The sequence below is a fragment of the Plecotus auritus genome (assembly GCF_963455305.1).
Source record: "Plecotus auritus genome assembly, chromosome: 8".
Classification (NCBI taxonomy): Eukaryota; Metazoa; Chordata; class Mammalia; order Chiroptera; family Vespertilionidae; genus Plecotus; species Plecotus auritus.
In genome coordinates this window covers 89621341-89648773 of record NC_137782.1, presented here as the reverse complement: position 1 = coordinate 89648773, position 27433 = coordinate 89621341, and positions in this window count along the sequence as shown.

Below are 27433 nucleotides of genomic sequence, written 5' to 3'. Positions count from 1 at the left end.
CAACACCCTGGGTCAGAGGAAGGCATATAGAGACCAGTCAAGTAAAACCCAGGTTCCCTGAGACTCGGTGTCTGGAGATTCCAAGAACAAGCCTGTCTGGGAGGTAATGGGCTGACCACTGATTCTGGTTGCATTACCTCTGGACTAGTTTCCATCCCTGGCCCACCTTCCTCCCAGTACACCCAGTAATAGTAATTAATAGTCAACAGTACTTGGACCTCATCGCTGGCGCAATTCTATGCACTTAATATGTATTCAGGTACTTAACCTTTATGACAACTGTAGGAGGTCGTTGTTCATTATTATCCCTGTGTTTTATTTGCAGAGACTAGGATATACCAGAATTAAGACTACTTCTTTCCAATTTCAAGAACTTCTTTCAAATGGTTTGGTTGGCCATTTGTGCTATGGGTAGCAAATCTAATGGAAATCAACATGTCAAGACCAGGCTTTGGCCCTCAAATTTGAGATGTTTCCTAAATTTGCTTCCACCCACCAGTCACACACCCCTCCTCCCCCCGCACACACACACAAAACACAAAAAAAAACCTCATTGCAACCTTGATATAGATTCACTTAGCCAAATATAACCCCCAAAAAAGCTTTTGAAAAGTTCTGACCAACCCCATGGAGATATCTTTGGATATTCAAACATAAAGAAAGGAAAGGAAAGTAAGGTAAAATGGGAAAGAAGGAAGGAAGGGGGAGAGGGAGGGCAGAAGGGAGGTAGGGAAGGAAGAAAGGAGGGAGCAAGGGTGATGGAAAGAAAGAAAAGAGAAAAGAAAGAAAAAAAGAAAGCTTTGAATGGCTAATGTAGTCACTCCACAAACTGCTTCTCAGGTGGGCTGTTTCTTTTCAATTAAGACAATCTTCAGAGATTTCAGCTTAAAAATAAAATACATCTTCTTTCATCAAGCTATTTCCATCTTCTTTTAACACCAAGTAACACCCTCACCTCCTAGTTTTTGATTTTTTTTTTAACAGATTCTGAATACGTCAGTCTAGGATGAGTGTTATTCAACCCTGGATAGGCTGCTCTGAGCTGAGCCTGCATTTGCTCTGCATCTTGAGGAATGGAGGTATGCCCTGGAGGGATGCGCTGGATGCTATGGTTAATTAACTAATTTACTCAATCAAGTTTAACAGTGGTTTTAACTTTAATGAGACCATTACATTTTAATATGGAAATAACAGCCTTGTATCCTTAACAATCCCCACAGTCCGCATATCCACCTCCCTCTCCCGCCCACTTCCCACCAGCATTGATGTTGATTTGTGAACCTGAACGCCCGGGTGTAACATCCAGAACTTGTAATACACGTGTACAGGGTGCATCACAGAGACAGCCCACGTCAACCACTCTTCTGCCTTCCGGTGGCCCCGATGTGCACTCTGGGGCATGTGGTGGTTGTCGCTCATGGAAGAGCCAAAGTCTTATCATTGTCGGAGTCCTTTCCAGAAGGAAGTGCCCATAGGGACGCTGGATACTGAAAACTGATGTGAGTGAGGCAGGCAGGCAGGCCGTGACAGAAAATCCAAACGCAGAGAAATGAAAGGAAAGGGCCCGCCTGCAACCTGGATGTCAGGTGTCCTGGGGAACCCTACCCTCAGGCTGCCATCTCCAGCTTGGGTTGCATTTAATTGGGCTCCTCCAAAGGCCAGTCTGTCATTAATAGAACAGCCTTCCAAGCTCTTATTGAGAACTTTTATTATTCCAGATACAGTGCTTTGGAGATTAACTAGGAAAAGTTTTACAAGACGGTGAAGGTAATGAATCATGAATTCTGTGAGGGTGAACCCAACACGCGGAAACCGAGTACAGCTGTCTCATATTTGCTCTGTGTGCATTTTGCTACCCGTAATTTTGTCATCAATTTTCATCTTTTGTTTAAACATATTTGTCTTTTGGACAAGATAGGTCATATTTCATAGGTTTGATGAATTTTCTCCTTGGTCCAGTTTTACAGAATTTGCACTTAATTAATTGCCCAACCTTTAATTCGACAGACTGTTTTTAATGGCCGTGTAGTTTCAAAAGCATATACACAGTGGAATTTCGAAAAAGTAATTGTTTTTGTGTCACTTCCAAAGAAAGTCGCAATTATTAAAATGTGTAAATAATTTGTCAAATGCGCAATGGGCAATAATTAGGAAGATATCAAATAAACCTTTAATGGATATTTTTAATTTGGTGTTCAGTAGGAATATTTAAATAATGCAACAAAATATGTCACTTCTCTCCTTGGGAAGATAGAAGCCAAGTCCCAGTGTGAAAATGTACCTTTCAATTACACAGACTGGGTCATAATGGAGGTGACACTCATAAAAGATATCTAGCTCTTTGCGGAGCCATAAACTAGGACCCCCTCCCTCCAGCAGACAGCACAGAATCCAAAAATCTGCCTATCAAAAGCATCATTGGAGCCACCAGGCTCTTCTGCGGCTGTAAAAGCAAGCAGGAGAGGAGGAGACAAAGGTCAGTCATTGTCAATTTCTCGTCAGTGTGACGGTGCTGGCAGTTTGCAAAGAACAGCCATGTTTCCCTAGCAACTTTGTATGTGTGCAGATGCATTCAGCACATTTTTCCCCTTGTTATTCTCAAACCGTCTCTTTGTACTGCAGGCTATCTCAAATGTATTCTCCGAGTTACATGGACCGTTGTATTAAGAGGATTAATAGGCTGACATTTTTTGGAAGGGAGGCAGGCTGGTTTTGGGGTGGTAAAAACCAGAGTTCAATCTTGAGTCAGATTGCAAATAAAATGCAGGAGGGAAAAGGCTCTGTGAGAGAAAACACATTAGACCAAGAGAAAGCTGACCGCATCCAGTGTCTAGAAATTGGATGCCGAGATACCAGGACATTCCTGAAATGGTGGTGCTTTGCCACCTCTTTTAAAGAGATGGTAGGCAGAGCTTCCCAGCAGATCACACCCTACCTTTATGTCCCCACTTTGGTTTTGTGATTGTTCTAGGACGCGGAGTTAATTTTTTTAATTCTTATTTAATGATTTGAAAGAGAAAGAGTTTTGTTATTTCGCTTATTCATGCATTTATTATATAAATATATATGTTATTGATTTCAGAGAGGAAGGGAGAGAGATAGAGAGATAGAAACATCAATGATGAGAGAGACTCATCGATTGGCTGCCTCCTGCACACCCCCCACTGGAGCGATCGAGCCTGCAACCCGGACATGTGGCCTTGGCTGGAATCGAACCTGGGACCCTTTAGTCCGCAGGCCGACGCTCTATCCGCTGAGCCAAACCGGCTAGAGCTTATTCGAGCATTTATTGATTGTTTCTTGTATGTGCCCTGATGGGGGATGGAAACTGCAACCTTGGCACAATAGGAAGATGCTCTAACCAACTGAACTACCCAGCCAGGGCTCAATATTTAATTTTGATTCATCTGTTCCTCCTCCTTGTTTCTTAGTGGCAGGGAAGGGGCATTTGGGAAGAAGTCTCACCAAGCCCTGCTCTTTGTGAGTTCATCCGCACATGTATTGGGCACTTGCTAATTACCAGGCGCTGTGCTGTGCACACAGCAGGGGCCTGCTCACTTTGTCTGTGAAGCGCCATACAGTCTCTCTGTCACAGCTCCTCGACTCTGCCATTGTCTGTCGTGCAGGCACAGATAACCCACAAATGGAAGGACATGGAGATGTGCCAATATTTGCATCTGGACATTCAATCTTGAATTTCTCGTAATTTTCACATGTCATAAAAGATTATTCTTTTGATTTTTTTTCAATCTTTTGTAATTGTGAAAAGCACTCTTAGCTCATGGGCTCTGCAAAAGCAGGCAGTGAACTGGATGTGGCCCAGGGGCCATGGTTTGCTGGGTATAGAGGCAGGGCTTGAGCTCTGAGACTATGGAAGGAACACAGACAGAAAAGACATAAAATAATGCATAAACAAGATGCCATCGGGCTACTCTAAGGGATATGAAGGAATTACGATGATGTGGTAAAGAGTGACAGAGGTGGAGGTTGCTTTAGATAGAGCTTCCAGGAAGGACCTGTCAGAGACATGAATGACAAAGGGAGCCAGTCCATTGCTCACCTACAGCCCACTGCTCACTTACAGCCCACTGCTCACCTACAGCCCACTGCTCACCTACAGCCCACTGCTCACCTAAGCCCACTGCTCACCTACAGCCCACTGCTCACCTACAGTCTACTGCTCACCTACAGCCCACTGCTCACCTAGTCTACTGCTCACCTACAGTGTACTGCTCACCTACAGTCTACTGCTCACCTATAGCCCACTGTTCACCTACAGCCCACTGTTCACCTACAGTCCATTGCTCACCTAAGCCCACTGCTCACCTACAGCCCACTGCTCACCTGCAGTCCACTGCTGACCTACAGCCCACTGTTCACCTACAGTCCATTGCTCACCTACAGCCCACTGCTCACCTATAACCCACTGCTCACCTACAGCCCACTGTTCACCTACAGTCCATTGCTCACCTACAGCCCACTGCTCACCTATAGCCCACTGCTCACCTACAGCCCACTGTTCACCTACAGTCCACTGCTCAATTACAGCCCACTACTCACCTACAGTCCACTGCTTACCTACAGTCCACTGCTCACCTACAGTTCAATGCTCACCTGCAGTCCAATGCTCACCTACAGTCCAATGCTCATCTACAGCCCACTGTTCACCTACAGCCCACTGCTCACCTAGAGTCTACTGCTCACCTAAGCCCACTGCTCACCTACAGCCCACTGCTCACCTACAGTCCACTGCTCACCTACAGCCCACTGCTCACCTAAGCCCACTGCTCACCTACAGCCCACTGCTCACCTACAGTCTACTGCTCACCTACAGCCCACTGCTCACCTAGTCTACTGCTCACCTACAGTCTACTGCTCACCTGCAGTCTACTGCTCACCTATAGCCCACTGTTCACCTACAGCCCACTGTTCACCTACAGTCCATTGCTCACCTACAGCCCACTGCTCACATGCAGTCCACTGCTGACCTACAGCCCACTGTTCACCTACAGTCCATTGCTCACCTACAGCCCACTGCTCACCTATAGCCCACTGCTCACCTACAGCCCACTGTTCACCTACAGTCCATTGCTCACCTACAGCCCACTGCTCACCTATAGCCCACTGCTCACCTACAGCCCACTGTTCACCTACAGTCCACTGCTCAATTACAGCCCACTGCTCACCTACAGTCCACTGCTTACCTACAGTCCACTGCTCACCTACAGTCCAATGCTCACCTGCAGTCCAATGCTCACCTACAGTCCAATGCTCATCTACAGCCCACTGTTCACCTACAGCCCACTGCTCACCTACAGCCCACTGCTCACCTACAGCCCACTGCTTACCTACAGTCCACTGCTCAGCTACAGTCCACTGCTCACCTATAGTCTTCTGTTCACCTACAGTCCATTGCTCACCTACAGTCCACTGTTCACCTACAGCCCACTGTTCACCTACAGTCCACTGTTCACCTACAGTCCATTGTTCACCTACAGTCCATTGTTCACCTAGGCCAGTGGTTGGCAAACTCATTAGTCAACAGAGCCAAATATCAACAGTACAACTATTGAAATTTTTTTTGAGAGCCAAATTTTTTAAACTTAAACTTCTTCTAACTCTACTTCTTCAAAATATACTCACCCAGGCCATGGTATTTTGTGGAAGGCCACACTCAAGGGGCCAAAGAGCCGCATGTGGCTCACGAGCCGTGGTTTGCCGACCACTGACCTAGGCTACTCTGAGTGTACTAATTCTATCAGATAGCTGCTCTTGTGCCTAATGATTAATTCCTGGATTTACACTGCAAAATAGCAGAAAACAAAGCAGTTGACTCACCTGACCCTGTTATCAAAATCATAGAAGATAAACATATGCTAGTAAGGAGAATCATGCCAATTAATATTACAGATTTCCAGGTGTGGTGTGGAACACCTAATCCCAGTCACTAGAAGGTAGGAGTTTTAAATGTGCAGCACAGTTTTTCAAAGCAAGGGTGTTGTTTTTTATTAGAAATAGTGCCATAACCTCAGGTCACTTCTCCTTTCAATACCCATAGAGTCTCAATAATGGAACGCTCTCCAATGACAAACTTGGGCTGAGGAGGCTTCTTTTATTTACATCCTATTGAACTACATTAACTTTATTTTTCACAGCTGCTAAAATATTTTGTTCAAGAGAAACAAAATTATCTTTGTGTAAGTTCTCTCAGGGAACACAAAGAGTCATAGAGACTCACTCTTTCATTCATCTTTTAGGGAACAGGCCAAACAGTATTTCTGTTCTTCTCATAGTTTGCTGGCTAATGTCAAACACAGTGCCAGCGGTTTTGATGGCACATTTTTATTTATCTCTGAAGGTGTGATCAAGGACAAGTCATTCCATTCCCCTGCCTGTTAAATGGACTTGTGACCTCTGGCCCCTTCATCTCATACAGCTGTTGTTACAATCAAATGAAATTACTTTTGGGAAAACAATGGAAACTATACAATTATAAAAATGTTTGGATATTTAATCATAATAATAATCTCTGATTGTGATTTCATCACTTGAGGCTTTGGTCTGAATGAAACCCTGTTATCTTATTCTCATTGACATGCTTGTTGCCTGTAACCAAGTTCAAATTCAACTATAAACTCCCAAAAATACAGAATTGAGTTTGTCATTTTTTCTATGTGCACAAAGCAGGCTCCAAAGAGTGTTCATTAACAAATTATTGGGAGACTAGATATTGCCAAAGACCTTTCTCACTCACAAATACTGTGGTATCTTCATATAATGCTTGTCACCATCGAAAGAGGGCAACATCCCCAGACTCATGCTTTGAAATACAATTCCCACAAGTGGGAACCCAGGTTCCAGGGATGTTTTGGAAAATAGAGTCTTCTGATTAACAATTGGGGGAGAGGGGGAGAGAGAACCTTATACTCCTCTTACAGAGTCATGAAGTTCTGATAGTGTGCAAAAAAGTTGGAATTTCTGCTGAAAAATAAACATCTTTGGCCTTGGCTGGTGTAGCTCAGTTGGTTGGAGCATTGTCCTATACACCAAAAGGTTGCAGGTTCAATTCCCAGTCAGGGCACATATCTAGGAGGTTGCGAGTTCAGTCGCTAGTCCGGCATGTACAGGAGGCAAGCAATCAATGTTTCTCTGCCTTTCTCTTCCTTCCTCTCTCTCTAAAATCAATAAGAAACATATCCTCAAGTGAGGATTTAAGAAAAGGAAGAAAAGTAGACATCGCATGTCCATGTGAAGGAAGATGCTTTCTCTCCATTAGCAACTATTTGCATCCCTTCCATGTCACTCTGGGAAATACTCGGAAGAGTGTTTTGCAAACTACAGGTCATAAAGTCAACTTAGTGGACTAGAGTGGGAGTCAGCAAACTATGGCCCATGGGCCAAACAGCCCACTGACTGTTTTTATGTGACCTGTAAGTTAAGAATGGTTTTTATATTTCTAAACAGTTGAAGAAATCAAAGAAAAAAATTACATTTTGTGACACAATAAAATTACATGAAATTCACATTTCCAAGTCCATAAGGAAAGATTTTTTGGAACACGGCCCGCTTGTTTATGTCTGTCTACACTGCCTTCACACTACAATGGCAGAGTTGGGTAGTTTTGAGTTGTCCCTCAAAGCTGAAAATACTTACCATCTGGTTTTCTGCAGTAACAGTCTGCTGGAGCAGCAATTATTTTTTAATGAAATAGAAGAGAAGAGAAAATCCCAGAGTGTATCACATGTGCGAAGGACAACTAGTGTTTCATGAAACATTTGCTTCAAAAAAATGTGTGTATGTTTTGTGTGTGTGCACACCTTGTTCACAATTATTGTATTCCTTGCTGTGAATCGCTGTCCAAAATTTTTTCAATGATTCTAGAAGCAAACTGGAACCTGCCTGTGTCTTATGCCTGCAACTCAAGGAGGCCTATGGTGCATTGCATCAGGTAGCTATATGATGCGCAAAGAAGAGCAGAAAGAAATGAGACTGCTCAGTAAATTCAGGTACTCTACTATGTCCTTATAAAGCATCTCATCGAAGCTTCTTTTCTAATAAGAAAGAGATGAAATTTGTCAAAGAAGCAGTATCAGCGATCTACAGAATATGACCCCTTATACTTAGAAAGTTGGTTTATCAAAGACTCCTTACACTGAACCAAACAATGTAAAACATTACTGTTCTTTTATCTCAAAGAGGGCTTCATTCTGAAAATAACTTTTCATTCACTCAACCAACAGTCATAAAATCAGGAAAGATTTGGAGTAAGGAGATGTGGGTGTCCTAAGTCATACTATCCCAGTAATCATTACAGTAGCTAAATAGCAATTATTATAATAAAGTAATAATATTATTCCACACCTATTGTCAGGGATTGTACTAAGCCCATTCATTTTGCTCAGTCCTCAAAACTATCCTATTATGTGGGTACAATTTTCACCCACATTCTTCAGATAGTGTTACTGAGGCACAGAGAGGCTCATATCTTCCCTAAGGTCACCCAGGGAGTCAAAAAAAACCTTTTGTCCATTTCATTATATTTTCTTGCCACTCATATATCTCATCAATTCGTGCCTGCTGGAAACAATGGAACGAACTGATGAAGCCATAGAATAGGTCTTACTATGGAAATTGTTCTGTGAAAATAATTCTACAACAACCAAAACACCACCCAATAACACATGCACAGCCTGATACTGCTAGAAATGATGCAGCTGTAATGGTATTGAATTATCTCCAAATCTGAGTTATAGAGGCAGAGCTCAAATTATTCCTTTTGCCCGGTACCCAACCCAAGAGGCATATTTTTTAATAAACATTTTGTGCTACCTTGCTCCTCGTGCCACCGGCTGCCACGTGAAAGCTACAGCCTTCTAGCGTGATTCATCAGAAAAATCAAGGGGGAAAACAGTTGTGACCTGATATACTGAGCACTCTTAAATTACACAGCCACTTCCCGGGCAGCGCAGGGGAGACAGAGCCGCGGTGACTAAGGATGCCCCTCCTGTCGCGTCTGAGGACTGGGGAGTGGGCCGGTCACTGAATTATGTCCCAGCACCTCAGCACATCCATCGAGACACGAGGTAGCCAGGCCAGCTCACCCGAGATGAAAGTCGGAACAATTCAGAGGAGGCTGTAATTCTTTATAAAACATACACTAAGTAGTTTTGTTGACACCTACATGACATTTCCAAGGTGCTTGGGAAACCAGACCATTTGTTACACAGGCTCCAGATCAATAGAGCGTGTGGAGGAAGATGAGCAATGCTCTAAAAAAAAAAATAATTTAATTGAACAAAGGTTGAAAAATTTCATAATCCACCACATCTCCAATCTTAGGTTTAAAATTCAAGATCGAGAAGAATAAAAAATATCCCGGCAATATGGCATGGCACCAGGAGCCCATTTCTCTTCTGAGAGACCATTGAAAGAAGAAAATATTTTGGTCCCATTAGACAAGCAAAAATATAATAAGGAAATAGTCGATTGCTTTTATCCCCACTCTTTTCTCTCTCTCTCTCTTTTTTTTTTTCGTTTTCTTTTTTAGTGGCTGTTGTCAGCGTCACTGTGACAGGAGTCTGAAAAATTAACACATCACTAGGACTTACCATGTGAGATTTAACTTTTGATAAACAACAAAGTGGGTTACTGCTGTGCTAGCTATTTTTAATCCACCTTGTGTGTGTGCTTTTTTTATTGCTTTATACAGCATATCTGATTCCCTCTAAAGCACCAACTAAAAAATCTATCCAGCTGTCATTTGCTGCCCAGTAACATCTATCATCACACAGCCTGGCAGGTCTAGTCTATGAGGCAGAGGGGAGAGAAGACAGGAGGCAGAGTCAAGGACTGTCACATGGGATGGGGGAAAAACTTGTCACAATTATTTATGACTCTTGCTGGGGCACATAATAGGACACATAAGCCTGTTTCAGTTGCAAGCACCCTTGCACGGCTGTTCCCTTGTCGAAGTTGGACGCAGGCAGCTCTGCTTTACACATACAATTTCCTGAACAATGCCAAGCACTTGGGAAGTGACAGTGACAAATACTGGAGTTGGTGGCTATGGTTCTGTGGGCTGTTAGGAGCATGGAGTGTCAGTAATCAGGAGGACTGCCTCTCTCCCCTGCTCCTTTCTTCCTGGTGAAAGGCTTCTTTTCTCCCCCTCACTTCTCACTGCTGGGGACACGCGTTTGGAGAATAGGAAGTGATGTGTTCCAGCCCGTGTTTTATTATTCTAAGCCGCGGTTATCCTGCCCGAGGAGGAGTGGGCTTCTGTATTCATTTGTTCCTTCCCTTACCCCTCCCTTCACACACAGAACAAGAAACCACTTCCAAGATTCTATGTGTAAATGTCTGCTGGTTTCCCGCCTGCTTAACATCCAGGTTTTTAAACAGTTGGTTCAGTAAAGGCCTGCCTCCAGAAGTATTCGCAGAAGCAAGTCCTGGATTAGATGGTAATTTTTCCAGCTCTGTAATCTAAACCCTACTACAAGCCCTGGGCCTTAGTAAGCCTCCTAAGGATCTAACCTGGCCCTCTAGAGGGACTGAAAGGGAACGCCAGCAACATTCTCTCTACCCCACAGACCGTGGCAAACAGAACTCAGCTTGCAACATTTAAGCTAATTAAACCTAAAAGGGAGGTAGGGTCCAGTGAGTGATTCTTGCACACTTTATGAGTCAAGCATGGCCCCACATTAACCTAGGTGCCCACACAGAGCCCTTGGCCACCTTGGCATCACCTGCTCCCACCCTGCTGATGAAAAATAGCAAAGACCTTAATTAAAAATAATAGGAACATAATGTCCTGTACCTACCCAGGAAAGCCAAATCAGAAATTAATGTGAGGAAAAAGAAAACCTGTGAATAGAAGTACCTGGAAACATCAAAATTGCTCTAATTACCTGTTTAGAACTTGCTAAAACATCAGCCACCTTAATTTAGAAATAGCATTGGAGACCAAGATAGGAAAGAGAAAATGCTCATTTCACTGAATTGGTCCCAACCCATGCATCATTCATAGTCCACAAGAACCAAAATTCCATGTTGCAACTATTGCCAAACACCATGTTATTTGTGCAGGTCTGCACACCACTGTCTTAAACATAAAAGGGAATCTATATTAATTTAAGGAGTGAAGAAGCTGATTGGGGTCACCCAAGATTTGCCATCTGCCCAGGAATCAATCCTCTTGTGCTACAAACCTCAGCTGTGCTGCCTTCGCTCCCTCCCTGTCTCCATCTTCTGGGGAACTGCAAAGTTGGATTCCAGTCTGCCATTGTGCTGGCCTATGTCTTGTTGGTCTACCAAGTGATTTTTGTAAACAAGCCAAATTTGAATAACTTTAGGGGGAACTCTCCAGATCACTAAAGACATCATCATTCCCTCTCTTCACACATTTATGTTATGCACTTGGCCTCTGGAGACAATCCAGTTTACAATACCTCTTTCCTTTCCCTTCAGGTTATTTTTCCATAGTCCTTTCCTATATAGTATTAGGAGATCATCTTTACCTACCACACACACACACATACACACACACACATTTTTCATATTTCCAAATAGGAGCAGGACCTCTCCCCATCCCAGGTAGGAGCACTATATAGCATGAGTACTCCCCTCCCTCCTTCTACTGCCTCCCATCAGATTAGTAAATTATTGGTAGACCAGATATCTATGAACCACACTCCTAGGTGTGGAGTTAGTTACTGCATTGAAATCTCTAACAGGCCTCCTGCTAAGAAGGCCTACATATCCAACTCAACTGACAGTGCAATAGATATCATCAGGATGCAAACTTCATTCAAAAGCATGCTTCTCCATCCTCATGTTTTATGCAGCATTTATTCTACAGATGTTCATTGAGCACCTATGGCCCAGGGGTGGTGATAGAGGGGTGAACAAGAACGAGAATAAATTTTGCTTTCATAGAGTTTTCTTCATGATGACTCTTTAGTTACAGAAGTGAAATGTGCATAGCAGAGCAAATTAGGGTGTAAGAGCAAACACATTTAGCACAGGGACCTGACCCAGTTTGGGGGATAAGAGAGGTCTCTTTTGGGAAATGACAGTAAAGCTAGATCTTTGAGGATAAGTAGGAGCTGTTCAGGTTGGTGACTCCAGTGAGTCCCTTAGTATCTCTGCTGGGAAAATTAAATGATCTCATGTAGGTAGGAAAGCACCGTCTAAACTACAAAAGAGTTAGTTGGTGATGTTGCCTAAAGGAGAAAGGTGACAATATATCTAAATGTCACTAGAGGTCCAGATCAAATGTGTGGAGTCAGACAGGTCAAGCCCTGACACTGCCACTCTCTCTCAAGAGAGCTTAGCTATTACTTAACCTACCTCAGTCTCAGTTTCTTTGCCATTAAAATTGAGATAATAGTGCCTGATAACTCAGACAGGGTTATACATGTAAACCCTTTCAGATCTGTCCCTGGCGTGTGTGTAAAAGTACTCACTAAATGTATGTTTGATGTTCATTGTTATGTGTCTGGCATCCAGGAAAATGAAAAGTGGGAGGTGAAAATGTAATTAAGGATCATCAACAGAATTCCATTGTAAAATAGATAATCAAGCCTCATATTTGCTCCATAAGCACTTGTGCATCCAGGACCTCATTCAGTCATGCAATAACCCCTGTGAGCAAGAAAAGCCAGTGCCTCTATCTTCATCACAAATGAGAAACCCTGGGAAAAAGCAGCCTATCTGAGCTCTTCCCAATGCCTGAGTCAGATCTGCAATGTGGGTGTTCCGGTTCTTAATGCACTGCTTCCAAACAGGACACAGCCAGTTCCAAGGTGGCACTGACTCCTGGGCAAATGCTCATTGGTTGACTTTTTCTAAAGTCAGGCTCAGCAAACTATGGCCTAGGGGTCCCCTGCCTTTGGTTATAATGTTTTATTAGAACGCAACCATGTCCATTGATTTATTTATTATCTGTGGCTGTTTTTGCTTGCCATGGCAGAGTTGAGTAGTCATAGCAGAGACCATATGGGCAGCAGAGCCCAAAATATTTATTATCTGGGCCTTTGCAGAAAAAGCTTCCCATCCTGATCTGTACCATGTGTGAGAGGACAACTCCAGAGCATGGACTGCCAAACTCAGTGTGAAGTGGGTGGTAACTAATTCAGTGGGGAGTGGGTGGTAAATAACTCAGTGTGGAGTGGGTGGTAACTAACAGTTTACCTAAACAGGCTAGTTACCAAAGACAAGGTTTTCTGATAGTTGTACATACCTCTACTATTTAAAAGGCCTTATAACTATTTCTGTGGAATTAAAAGATATTCTTAAGTTATGGTTACCTTTGTTATAGACTTACTCTATAAAAATATATATTGAATAATTTACAGTGAAAATATGCAAAACCTGGAATTTGCTTTAATATACACCAAGGAAAAAAGCAGAGAGGGATAGGAATCAATGAGGCAAAATGTCAATAATCATTGTTGACCCTGGGTGATGTCGTACTTTTCTCCTTATTTCAGTATGTTTGATAATTTCCGTTATAAAAAGTTATATTAAAAAAGAAAATTTCAAAAGGCTGAATGAAATCTTTTTTTAATTTCATCTGACTACAACAATGCCTATTTTTATTGTTGCAGAATAATGTTTATTAACTGCAGATATGGCCCAAATAACCAACCACATGGTTTGCTTTCTCTGGAAAGGGAGACCTATTGCAACGCTCCACAAAGAGACCATTGTTCATCCTTGACCTGTGATGTCCTCTCCTCCCACCCTCCAGCTGCTATTGGCTCTTACCTTTGTACATTTTTAACATGATATTAAATATTTAAAGAGTCATTTAGGGAACTAAGTTCACTGTGGTTTGACATTTTATAACCACAAAATAATGTTGCTCTAACTGATCTTTCTCATCAATAGAGACAAAAGTACTTTGGTATATATGGTTAAGATGTAATCCTGCCCAAATCAAGCGGTTCAGGTGAGAGTGCCTTAGGCATAGGAGGCCATCAAGAAGAATGAAAACAAAGATGGAGTTGCAGGTTTCTATATCTTAAGTATTAGAGTCTGTTTATTTATATTATACTAGAGGCCTGGTGCATGAAATTCGTGCATGGGGAAGGAGGTTCCCTCAGCCCAGCTTGCACCCTCTCCAATCCAGGACCCCTTGGGGAATGTCTGATTGCTGGTTTAGGCCCGATCCCGGGGATCGAGCCTAATCCGGCAGTCAGACATCCCTCTCACAATCCTGGACCACTGGCTCCTAATCGCTCACCTGCCTGACTGCCTGGTCGCCCCCAACTGCCCCCCTCTGCTGTCCTGGTCACCCCTAACTGTCCCCCCTGCCAGCTTAATCATCCCCAACTGCCCCCCCTGCCAGCCTGGTCACCCCTCTCGCCCCCCCGCCCCCTCCAGCCTGGTCACCCCTTGCAGCCTGCTGTTCATTCATTTGGTCGTCCCTCACTAACCCCCCTGCCAGCCTGGTCACCCCATGCAGCCTGCTTGTTCAGTTGTTTGGTTGTCCCTCACTAATCCCCCTCACTAACCCCCCTGCTGGCCTGATCGTAAACAGTCATCTTGTGAGGGCATGATGGTCAATTTGCATATTAAATCTTTATTATATAGGATTAATTTTATTGATTAAAGAAAGGAATATTGTCTTATGCTTGAAATTTTCCCCTTTTTTGTCAGTGTGGAAAATCCTGCAATAATAAATATTGGTCTAAGAAAACTGATTATAGTTAAAATCTTCAAATCATCATTATTCATTATCATCATCTTCATTCTCATCACATTCTTCATTATTATTTTCATCATCATTATCATCTCTACAATCATTATTATCATCTTCAGCATCACCTCTTTATCGTTTATACAAAGTTAGCAACTTGCCAATCGTACATAATTTCTTTTATTTCTCCCAACTTCATGAGATTGATAAAATGGAGTTGCACCATATGTAAATTTAACCATGTGAACTGGGCAAAAAAAAAAAAAAGAGCAAGATATAAAAATAGCAATCTAATGACATATCTAATATACTATAAAATTATATTTTTCATATGTGCTCTCTATTTTATAGAGTGTACATTATTATATGCATTATTATACATTTACAAACACCTATATGACATAACTGTATACATAAAACTACAAGTAATCTATTTTATGGGTGATGTAAGGGTTCTCCAATGACAACATTAGCCACATCCAATTTATACTTTATGAGTTCATTTAAAATCTAAACTCTGAGTAAGCAGTGACTTTACTGTTTTATTACACCTGTTGTATAGATAAGGAAGGTGGGGTTTAATGAGCCAAATGTCTGTGTGAATATTTAGACGCCATAACGGACACGTTATGAGGTGGTCCTAAACCTGTTTGAGAACAAATCCATGCTGTCAGCCACTATACTGCCCTGTCTTCTGAGATAAGTTCATGCTGATCAAGTACAGAGAGAGAGACACACAAAGAAAAAAATGGAGAGGGAGAAAAATGGAACTTTAATAGCTTACTTTTTGCTTGTTTTCACCTGGCAAACAATAGGGTAGGGGTGAGGGTTAGGAGCAGAATTAGCCAAACTGAACTAGGAATTGTGGCATTTCTAGGGTGATGCATTTCAATTGTCTTCCACACTGTGTTGTGCAATAAGGCAGTTCTTCTAAAGAAGAGTTGTTTTTTTTATTCTTACCTGAGGCTATGTCTTGATTTTAGAGAAAGAGTAAGGGAGTGAGGGGGAGAGAGAAAGAGAGAGAGAGAGAGAGAGAGAGAGAGAGAGAGAGAGAGAGAGAGAAACATTGATGTGAGAGAGAATCATCATCAGTTGTCTCCCACACATACCTCAACCCCAGGGATCGAACCCGCAACCTAGGTATGTACCCTGACCAGGAATCAAACCTACCAAAAGGTGTACAAAATGACACTCCAACCAACTGAGCCATCTGGCCAGGGCTCTAAAGAAGAATTCTGAACCTCTAATCAGTGGCAAACCACAATTAATTGAAACAATAGTTGAGCAGCTCTCCTAAACCATCTTCATCTTCTGCCTAGAAGCCATCTCCCTTGCTTTGCCAATGTCTAGGTTGCCACCTACTTGTCTTCCTGTGGTGGCAGAACAGAACACCATCATGTGAACTCAGTAAAAAATGGATACAGTAAAACTTAATCAACATAATAGGGTCGTCTGCCTAGAATTGTAACACTCTTTTAAGAGAGGTTACAGGCCCATGCTGCACTGGTGTAGAATGTAGAGCTTGGCTGAGGTCTGTGCTCTGCTGTTCTCATAAACCTGGGGGAAGCATTTACTGATGTTATTTCCAGACCTGGGCAAATAGGAAAGTTGCCTACAGACAGACCCTCCACTGCATCAATGGAAGGGACAGTTTGGAAGGGAACAAGTTGTAGGCTTAGCAGTAAATAAGCTGAGTACTCAAACAGAGCTCGAATCATGTCTTCCCAGTCTTGTCCATGCTTTGGTGTTTTAATAACACTTCAAGCTCACTCCTTCTCAAAGTTCCAATAAAACCCCCACATCCATGATATCCTCTTTGAAATAGTGTGCCAAATATGGGATACATGTGAATTATTCACTCCCTTTTGGTGCCAATATCAATACCATTTTTATTTGGAAAAAGAAAAAAACAGAGCTCAAATAAAATGAAAAGAAGTCATGAAGGGAGGGCCATAAAATTTGTCATTAAGGAAAGGACAGACAAGGCTCCAAGGTTCCAAAGGACATAAAACACACTTTCATTTATTTGTTGAGCATATATTTCCTTAGTGTCTACTATCTAGAGAAGAACTATGTCGGTGACCCTGGATACACACTGAAATGGCTTCTGGAATGGTTTTAACTTACTGAAATTCGTCTATAGGTGCTCAGAACAAAACAGAGTGTGAGAATGAGGGCAATTTAAATACTCTGAAATATTCCACGAACAGTATACCCAAGGAACATATGCCCAGAAGTGTGAGATGGAAGATATAAATTTGCTGTATACTTGGGGGGAAAGGGTCTCTATTTTACTTTTGGCATGAGCAATCCTGCATTTCATTGAATGAAAAGCATATCTGTGGCTCAGATAATGAAAGCACAATTGGTTTCCATGGCAGAGGTAAAAATGACTGTGCTGGACTTATTGAGGGTTGATAAAGGACTGAAATCTATGGGAGATTTGAGGAATTCTCAGGTGTCACTGGAAGCATTTTAAGTTTTACTATAACCAACTTTCACCTTACAGATTAACTTTACTAGTAGTAACATATACCTAAGAAGTGATTTTACTGTTTAGTGACAAATTCTCTGCCGCTTAAAATTCAAAGCTAAAAGGGTGAAACAACAATACAAAAGTAAACAGGTAAATCTAGTACAGTTTCTGAGGGCTATGATAGGGGTACCATGCATATAATTCCTAACTCTGTCCATTAAAAGGATGGAGAAGCAAAGATGCCAAGATTAGTGACCAATCTTGGTTTCTAACTGCCCTTCTCCAATAAAGAACCCAGGAACACTTCGAGAAAAGGCTGCTCCCAGAGCTGGGGCACCTCCTGATACCAAAATAATGATGGGGACATGTCAAAAGGACACTAGAGCATCAAAATAAATAATAATATAACACATTAAAATCTGCTCAATAAAATAGGAAACTGTGAGTCCATACTGATAAAAAATAAATGCATAAGTTGACATTTGGATGAAGAATGGAATTGTAGTAAGCAGAATAATAGCCCCAAAGATATATGTGTCCTAATCCCTAAACCCATGAATATACTATTTAGCAAAGAGAAACTTTTAAGATGCAGATGGAATTACGATTGCTAAACAACTGATCTTAAAATAGAAATATTATCCTGGATTACCCAATAGGGCCCCATGTAATCACAGGGTTCCTTAAAAGTGGAAGAGGGAGGCAGAATAGTCAGAGTGATGTGTCAGAGTGATACAGGGTAAGAAAAAATTGATCTGTCATTGTTGACTTTGAAAATGGAGGAGCCACAAGCCAAGGGATGTGAGCAGCCTCTAGAAACTACAAAAGGCCAGAAAAACGGATTCTCCCCTGGAGCTCCCAGACAAAAACACTGGTCTGTGCCATCTTGATTTTAGCCCAGCAAGACCCATTTACAGTCTGAACTAAAGTACTGGAAGGTAATAAATTCATGTTGTTTTAAGCCACTGAATTTGAGATCATTTGTTATAGCAGGAATAGGAAACTAATATAGAATATTTGTATGGTTTCAAAGAACCCTCCTATGAGATACTTGTTAATTACAAAAGGAAAAATAGTGACATTATGGTGAAGAAACCTGGCAGACACTACTCTCACTGAGTAATAAAAGTCAACATCACCAATGATAAGACAACACTCCAATCGAGCCACATGGCCAGGGTTAAGACAAAGTGACAATGGTAAGACAAAATGACATCACTTACCACCTGAAATGATGCACTAAGGAAGATGACAGCATCATTTTTGTGAAATCTTCCCCAATAATGCACCACACCAGTTTAATCAAGAGAAATCTTCAGACAAACCCTAATTGAGGAGCATTCTACAAAACAGCTGTCTAGTACTCTTCAAAGAGTTAAGATCATAAAAGGCAAAGAAAGACAGAAAAATTGACACAGATTAGAGGAGTTTAAGGAGACAGAACAATTCAATGTAATGTGAGATTTTGAACCAAAAAAGGGGCATTCATGGGACAGTTTGGAATTTCAAATGGGATCTGTAGGTTAGTACTGAATCAATTTTAATTTTGGTTTTGATCATTATACTATCTATGTTCATGTAAGATGTTAATATTTGGAGAATCTAGGTTAAAATATACCCTGGGAAATCTGTGTGCTATTTTTACAATATTTTAAGTCGAATTATTTCTAAATAAAAAACTTTTTTTTTTAATGTGAAAATGATCTCATGCTAAGAAGACCTGGGAGTTCAAACTCCCTTTTGAAAATCCTCTTCTTTTCTTTCTTTAAAGAAGTCACTTCATTGGGCGTCCCTCTGTCCATGTATCTTTGAGCCTTGGTGACCTCTTTCAACAAGTATCTAGGACTCAGCAAAGGCTTCACAAATATTGAGATAAAAAAGCAAATATTTATAACATTAGCACTGTAGTCCTGGTTCTAGAGGGGTTTTCACTAAAGAACAAATAAATGAATGACACTCAATAAAAAAATATTCTGCTATCCCTTCCCTCGTTGGGCCATCCTTCATATAAAGTAGGAACTATCAAATTTCATCTTATTTAACAACTTATTGATTTTTCCCATGGCCAGGAAGGCCCGGCATGACCTCTTCATCTCCCTGCTACCCATGTCCTCACATCCTAAGTCTTCAATGGGCCAAGTTACTCTCACCTCAGTATCTTTGCACATACATTTCTTGTACCTAGAATGTTACTTCCTTTCTTGTTGACCTAAGTAAATAAATTGCTTAAGGATAGGCCTCTCATAAATGACAAAGTTGGGATTCCAATACCTTGTTAATAAGTTATGGTATTTCCAAAGAATGGAATATTACTTAGCATTTAAAAAATAATGAGATCTTCCAAAAAAATTATATACATGCATATATATACACAATTGAAACCTACTTCTATTTTAACATATTAATTATATACTTACCTATTATATTCCCCAAAAAGAAAACATTCTGAAAAGCTATATTCAGTAATATTAGCAATTGTTAATTTGAGGTAATTTTTAAATTTTTAACTTAATAAATAGTCTAGTGATGATGTTAAACTGTGGCTAAAATGTCTTGTACATTTTAAACTCATCTTGCCATGGTGCTGGGCCAGTCATGGGCAGAACCGGCATGACTTGGCCACAGACTCCACCTCATATTTCCTGAGCCGTTGCTGTTGCTGAGGCTTCTGTCTTGCAGTGGCCTCTCACCTTCTAAGTTTCCACGTTAATGAGGCATCAGTTCCATCAAGGGGAGGACCCAGAACTGCAGGAACACATTAAAGAAACTCAATAAGGGGTGAAATAGATGGAACTGGTTGGGAAGTGTGTCAGACTCATGTGGCTCTGGGATCCTGGAGCCACCATTAACGTTGGCCACTGTCCTCCTAACACCAGCTCCTCCTCACCAAGCCTGGCAGCTGTTTCCTTTGCCAGAATCTCTCTACCTTTGCATATCTGTATAATATCTATATCTGCCTGGTTGGCTCTTTCTCATTCTTCACTTTTCAGGTGAAATATTACCCTTCAAAAGATACTCTCCACAACAAATTACATTGATTTCTCTAGTTGAATCAAGAATAGTGGTTCAGTAGCCTTCTGTTAGTACATGCATTCAACATTAACCCAAATGAAAGTTTAATCTCCAAAAACATAACTACTCCACATGTTCTAAGTATGATTCTTGGACTTGATGCTAGATATCGGTCAATGCTTGCCTGCCTTCAAAGTAGGTGTATCAGTACATAATATAACTAACCAAATATAAGACTTGATTTTTTCCAAAACTATACCTTGTGGGAGAGGGGTACAGGGAAGAATCTCTCATATTATGGGGTATACCTTCAGTGGCTTATATCACTTGTTTTTCGAAATAAAGTAACTATTCAAATTAGTGAGCACCTTCTACCCAGACACTTTCTATCTGATCACTGTTTCATTTCCTTCGTAGCATTTATCACTGTCAAAAATTATCTTGTTTGATATTGGGGATTTTTTGAAATTAGTTATTCAGTAAATATGTGTTGGAAGGGAAGAAGAGAGAGAAGAAAAGGGGGAAATGGAAGGAAGGAAGGAAGGAAAAAGGGAGGGTGAGAGGGAAGGAAGAATGGAGGGAGGAGGAAGGAATTATAAACTGTGTGCAGATGCTAGTTATTAGCTAAATTTAACAGACTGCCAGGTATAAGAGAAGCTTCAGTATACATCGCATTTCTCCTTTTATGTAGGAGTGTAAAATATTTTCTTTTGCTTTTAAGTGTGAATGATTTGCATCATTTTACATATATAAAAAAATACCTCTTCCACCTGGTAATCTTTAACAACTGCTCCGAAAGTTTTACAACTTTTTTTGGCCATATATTCCTGTCTTTTCACAAAACATTGCAGAAGTCCAATAAATAAAGCATGATCTGCAGCTGTTCTGGTTGAAGCCTGGGGTGAGGGCTGGTGAGCCGGCGGGACCTGGACGTCCGGCCACTTAGCAACCCCCGTCATCGGAACCCCAACACCCTCAGTTGCCACTTGCATTCAGAGAACATTTTGGAAACAATGAAATACTGAAGTGTGGAACTTTACTTTCAAAATACGAAAGATCTTTCGTTAAAAGTGCTGCATCAGCAGTTTCACATGAAGCTGCCATTTTATTCCAAATGGTTATGATTTGATTATGAGCCCACTCAATCGGGTGGCAATGTTATGCTTTTTTATAATTAGAAAACAGAAGGTCTGAACACCCACGATACTCATCTCAGCCATTGCCTTTGTGCAATCTCTCTAGGCAGCACCCAGATACTACTAAATACTGACTTTTCAAAACTTTTATGCAAATTGCATGTATAATAACCCACAATATACTTGAGCATTAGTTGTTCTTCAATTTGTGGAAATGCTGATTTAAAACATAATTTAACAAATTATTCAGTCAAGCATAATAAGGACAAAATTCTTCCTCCCATAAAATTTTCTGAGACAGCTGGACAAAGAAAGCAATAGTTCAGTGAAATTCGCTGAAAAGTCGATCTCACATTCCTTTCCTTAATTCCCCAAATAGACTCTTATGAAGTATACACGCCCAAGCACAGAGCCCATCCATTAAGAAGCATCTATCTAATGCAATCTTTAACAAACTTTTTGGAGCTACAGTTATGACCTCAAAACCCACAGCATGAATTTTTTAAAACCAATCTGATGCTATTAGAAAGGGATGGATTGACAGCCCTGGAGTCTGGAGTCTTCTCTTTAACCACAACCCGGCTACAGCACAGCCAGCCAGAGAGAATGTCCCTGCCCCCACCCCCACTAATGCTCCTCAAACTTCCAGAGGAGACACGTGTGGGGAGGCTCATGCTTGTGTTTATCCCGCGGCCATTTCCCAGGTGGCTTTGCAGGGGTGTAAGTTCTTACCCTCTGAGGCAGAGACCGTGGTTCTAACACTGGGAGAAACGAACTGATCAGAGACCTGCACACTTCAGCGGCCTCTCGTCAAACTCAAAGAAGCCAGAGCGGAGGAGGACACATCAGTGGCATCACTTCCTGAGGAAACTGGAAGCATGGAGCGTTGGGCTTCCAGCAGAAGCACTGCTTCATCACCCCAACGACTTTAGCTGACTCAATCGTGTGAGTAAAATCTCAAACTCAGCACCAGGTCAGAGTTGAAACCTCTACACAAGGGTTTCTTGATCTCCACACTATTGACATTTGGGGCCGGATAACCCCTTAGGGGGCAGGACCTGTTTGTGTACTGTGGTATGTTTACCAGCATCCCTGGCCTCTACCCATTAGATGCCAGTAGCACCTGCCCAGTTGTGACAACCCAAAGTGTCTCCAGACATTGTCATATGTCCCCCATCGGCTGAAGTCACCCCCATTGAACCTCTGCTCTGTGCACCCTGGTACCTTCTCTTCTTTAAAGGCAAAGATAGTCACAGTTATGCAAATGTTTGACTTCTTTTCAAATCCTTTTCTTCTTTTAGCCCTGGGGGGCATAGTCCCAAACATCTCATTTGACAGGTGATATTATCCACGGATCAGAGCTGGGCAGACCCTGGCGAGGAGCCCTGGACTGGGTGCTGTCTCCTGCCCTTTGTCGGAGCATCTTCCTATTTTACAATTGGTTGAATTATGTGCAAGCTCCCAGGCAGGGCGGCCGGGAGAGATCTGATGAAAACCACATTGTTTGGTTCACGAAATGTGATTTACACCCCCTAGATACTGGGTTTTAATTTGTTATATGTGTCTATTCAACTCTGCCTTCCTCTTCCCCTTTCTTAGGATGAAAAGCAGATTATTTAGTGCACAATCTGAAAGTCGGTCGGTTATTAAATTTTCCTTTTCGTTTAGTTTTGAAGCTTTTATGCCCCTGAAACTTATTTACATGCTGCATATATTAAATAAAGTGTGATCCATAGTACTCACAGGTTTCAAACATGCTAGGTGCTCGCCCCATTCTCCACACAGAGCCCACTGACTCCTCAAAAGGGGGAGACACGGCATCGGTGGGACTCAAGACTATACTTCAACCAAAGCAGCAACTTACAACAAAACTAGGTAAGTACATGCAATGCAGTCAATAGAACTGGCTCCATATGTTCTACCCCAGCCACTGCCATACCAACACCTAATACAATAAAATACAGGCCTACAGAAATACTAATAAGAAAAATACAAGTACTTGTATGCTATTGCATATATGATATATTATACACTTTATGTTTTATTCAGCTGCATGCTTAGGAAGCAACAAAAAAAGACAGGAAAAGCTACAATATTACACTTTGAGTTATATTTTTCCTTGTCAAAGGTAAGTCAGCCTTTAACATTCTTAAAAATCAGATGCATTCATTTGCATAGTCATTAACAAGATGCATGACTGCTTTAATAAATATGGCTTCCATATATTCAGTACCTCCTACACCCGAAGGCATGTGACATGTTTCTTTTTTTAACTTAATGCTCCCAATGGCTTGGAGTGGTGGATAGATTTAATCCCATTTTGCAGATGGGAAGAAAAGTTCGGGGAGGTTAGGCCACTTTCTAAAGCCACGTGGTTCAGGTTGGCTCTGCCTCTTTCTTTCCCTCCTCTTTGGTCGACTATCTAAGGCCTCAGGCTGCTTGAAATGAAATCAGTGTCCTAAGGAACATCCAAATAAACTGCAGCTTAGAAGTTGGGTAAAATTCTATTTATTGGTAGACAGAGGCTTTAGAACTTTTTAATTTTTAGAAAGTCTGATTCTCAGATTCATGGAAATTAACCGCTACATATACTATTTTGATTTGCAAAAGAGCAGAGTACAAAACATCCCTGGTAATTAATCCTCTCCCTCTTCTGCATTCTGGTCTCTCCTCTTTCCATGGCCCTTACTGTCCCCGGTCCCAAGTCCACAGCCCTCACCACTCCACACTCATCTCTCCCCATCCCCACCTCAGGCTCTGGGCTCCAGCCTCACTGAGTTTCTGTGGTTCCCAGAGCATCCTGGGCCTCTTGTAGCTCATATCATGGTCACCCATTGTTTACCCTTGTAGGTGCTGGAAGAACAGAGGTAGTAAGACTAGGCACAGCCCTCATGTAGCTTCCAGTCTAATTTGTCTAGTATGTTGGGTTGTGATAAAGGCATTGGTAGAAAAACAAAGCTGGAAGCTGGGGAGGGAATCAGTGAGTGCTGGAAGGGAGAAAGTTCTTGTAAGTTTCAAAAGAGGGGCCAGGGAAGGACACCAAGACATGGTAGCATTTGAACAAAACCCAGAAGGAGGTGAGGAAGTGCCATGGGAAACAGTAGCAAGAGGTCCCATGTGACTAGTATGGAGTGAGCAAAGCAAAAAGTAGTTGGTGATATGGTAAGGGTCGGGGGAGAAGGGTGTCGTGTAGGGGCTGGATGCCTTTATGCGGGTTCTGACATTGACTCTGAGTGGCACAAATGATCTGTCAATGGCTCTCTCTGTGTCTTTGATAACTGGAGGCTATGTCCTAACATAGTCTCTTAGCTATTGTACGTACATGCTCGATGCTTTTTATGCAGAAATTGAAAACTCTGTCTAAGGGGCCAGAAGCTACTGGAGGGAGACTGGAGATGGATGCCTAGTCTCATTGAGGCTCCACTAGGCACCGCCATCTAAACCCAACCATCACACGTCTCTGGGCAAGTGGGGCTGGGCGGCCTCTGCTGTCACTCAGCGTGTTTCATGAATGAGTCCAGATGAAACACTGCAGCGTAGCATTTTGGGGAAATGTTGTATAGCAGCAGTGTTCTAGAACTTCAGTATCCCCGCTCAAGTAGCCTCCTGCCGTGGACTGAATGTTCGTGTCCCCTTGAAATTCTTAGGTTGAAATCTAAGCCCCCAGGTGACGGTATGTGAAAGTGGGAGGTGATCAGGTCATGAGGATGGAGCCCTCCCGATGGGACTAATGTCCTTGGGAGAAAAGGCCGGAGAGCTACTTCTCTCTGTCACATGAGGACACAAGGAGAGACAGTCACCTGCAATGCAGGAAGGGGGCTCGCTCCTGAACCAAACCGGCAGCACCTGGATCTTGGACTTCAGCCTCCAAACTGTAGTACCTTCCTGTTGTTTACAAGCCGCCCTGTCTATGGCATTCTGTTACGGCTGCTTCAGCGAACATACCTTCCATCTCACTGACGGATCAAAAGTTTAAGCGTATCTCTCTAATGTACTATCAAACCAGCCCTGTTTTTGAAAAATGATGCTTCCTACGTTCTGTTTCCCGAGATTACCACATCCTCCTAAGGTTAACGAGATGCTTCTTGCCTCTGTAACTCCTTCCATGCTTCTTTGGCAAGAGCTGTTAATTTAATGGATTAGGACTAACCCTATGTATTAAATTTCCTTAATTGTCACCAGGAAGGATTGCTATCTTTAAATGCAGATGTAAACAAAAAAATAAAAGGGACTTTGTTTAAAAATGAGTCCAAGTTAAGCATGAGTGTGGGCAGGATTTTCTGATGGCTTTAACTGGGGAAATGCTGAATATGCAGTGACTTTTTTTTTACATTAATAATAATAGGAAACGGTAGATAGTGGCACCTCAGCACAATTCTAATTTAATGAGAAACAATAAAATAGTTTTCCAAAGGGGCCTATTTAGGTCCAAGAAAGGGGGATATTAAAGTTCCAAGATTTATTCTGCTTTCGTTAAGGTATGCTGATACACATTTTCTGAGGCTATGTTCTACTCACTGATTAGATCTCTCTCTTTATAATTTTCTTACTTGTGAGGGAATTAGATTGGTATTTTCCAAGCCAAATAACTTTTAGACAAAGTATTTAAACTGAACCAATTCATTTCCAGCACAAGTAAAGGTTGATCAAAATCCTATATCACTTGGACGGCCTTCTGAGGCATATTTTTAATATATTTAGATATTATTAACTGCAAAACCATGGGAATCAACTATTAAGAAATGGTTTTTTAGAGAAGAATTGAATATACAGCAAACTTCTGGCCAAGTACTGTCTTTGAATTAAGCCCCCTATTTTTTTCTTGGTGTTTCTCAAATTAATTGCACTAATTACCCAAAATGTATTAATCATTGCAATGTTCAATCAGCATGCTATGTGGGGGCAGACATGATGATGATAATAATGGCAAGAGTTGACATTAACTGAGCTCTTTCTACATGTTGGACACTGAGCTAAGCATATTATATTCTTGCTTAATGTCAGCCTAACATTCCTTATAAGCTAATATCAGTATTAAATGTGTAAAGGACCTTCCCAACACTGTGCAAGGTACATGCTGTCCCCATTTTACAGATGAGAAAACTGACACTGGGAGATGTTGAGTCACCTAAGTGACTGTCCACTGGAAGAGGTGCCTAAAGGCTGGCTAGATGGGAGGCCCCGCCTTGGGGAATGTTGAAACCTCTGACACAGGTAGTGCACTCACAGACATCATAATAGCTCCAGTGAGGTAAGGGCCCTGGGCAAGGGGAAATATTCCCTAACGTTTATTAATCACTTACTACCTGCCAAGCATTGTTCTAAGTCCTTTATTCCTATTATTCTCTTTAGTCCCCATAATAAGCACATGAGGAGACAGCACAGATAGTCCACTTCACAGATGGAGAAGACTGAGGCAGAAAGAGTTGTCTATGAGCCTGTGACTATAAATGCTAGGGCTGGGCTTGACCTGGGAAGTTTAAACCCAGAGCTCCTGTTCTTAGCTACTGTTGTATCCTGAGTGTTTATGAGCCAGGACCAAGCCCTTTCCCCAAGCTTAGTATTGAAGGAGCAGTGCTGCACCCTTCCTGTGGCCACCTGGGCCAGGAGCAACAGCTCCACAGAGAGAGACTATAGACCGAGAGACGGCTTTGGGGGAAGTCATAAACCCTGCTGCTTTTTCGCTGTCATAAAGAGAGGTAGGGCCCTAACCAGTTTGGCTTAGTGGATAGAGTGTCGGCCTACGGACTCAAGGGTCCCAGGTTCGATTCCGGTCAAGGGCATGTACCTTGGTTACAGGCACATCCCCAGTAGGGGATGTGCAGGAAGCAGCTGATCAATGTTTCTCTCTCATCAATATTTCTAACTCTCTCTCCCTCTCCCTTCTTCTCTGTAAAAAATCAATAAAATATATTTTAAAGAGAGAGAGAGGTAGGATTCCCTTGGGGGGGGGGGACGGGGGAGAGGGAAGGGGGGAATACATGATAGAGTTGGATTTCCCACCAGATCTCAGATGTGGTCTTAAAACAAACAGATTAGATTAGATTAGATTAGATTAGATTAGATTAGATTAGATTAGATTAGATTTCATTTCATTTGATTGCATGTAGT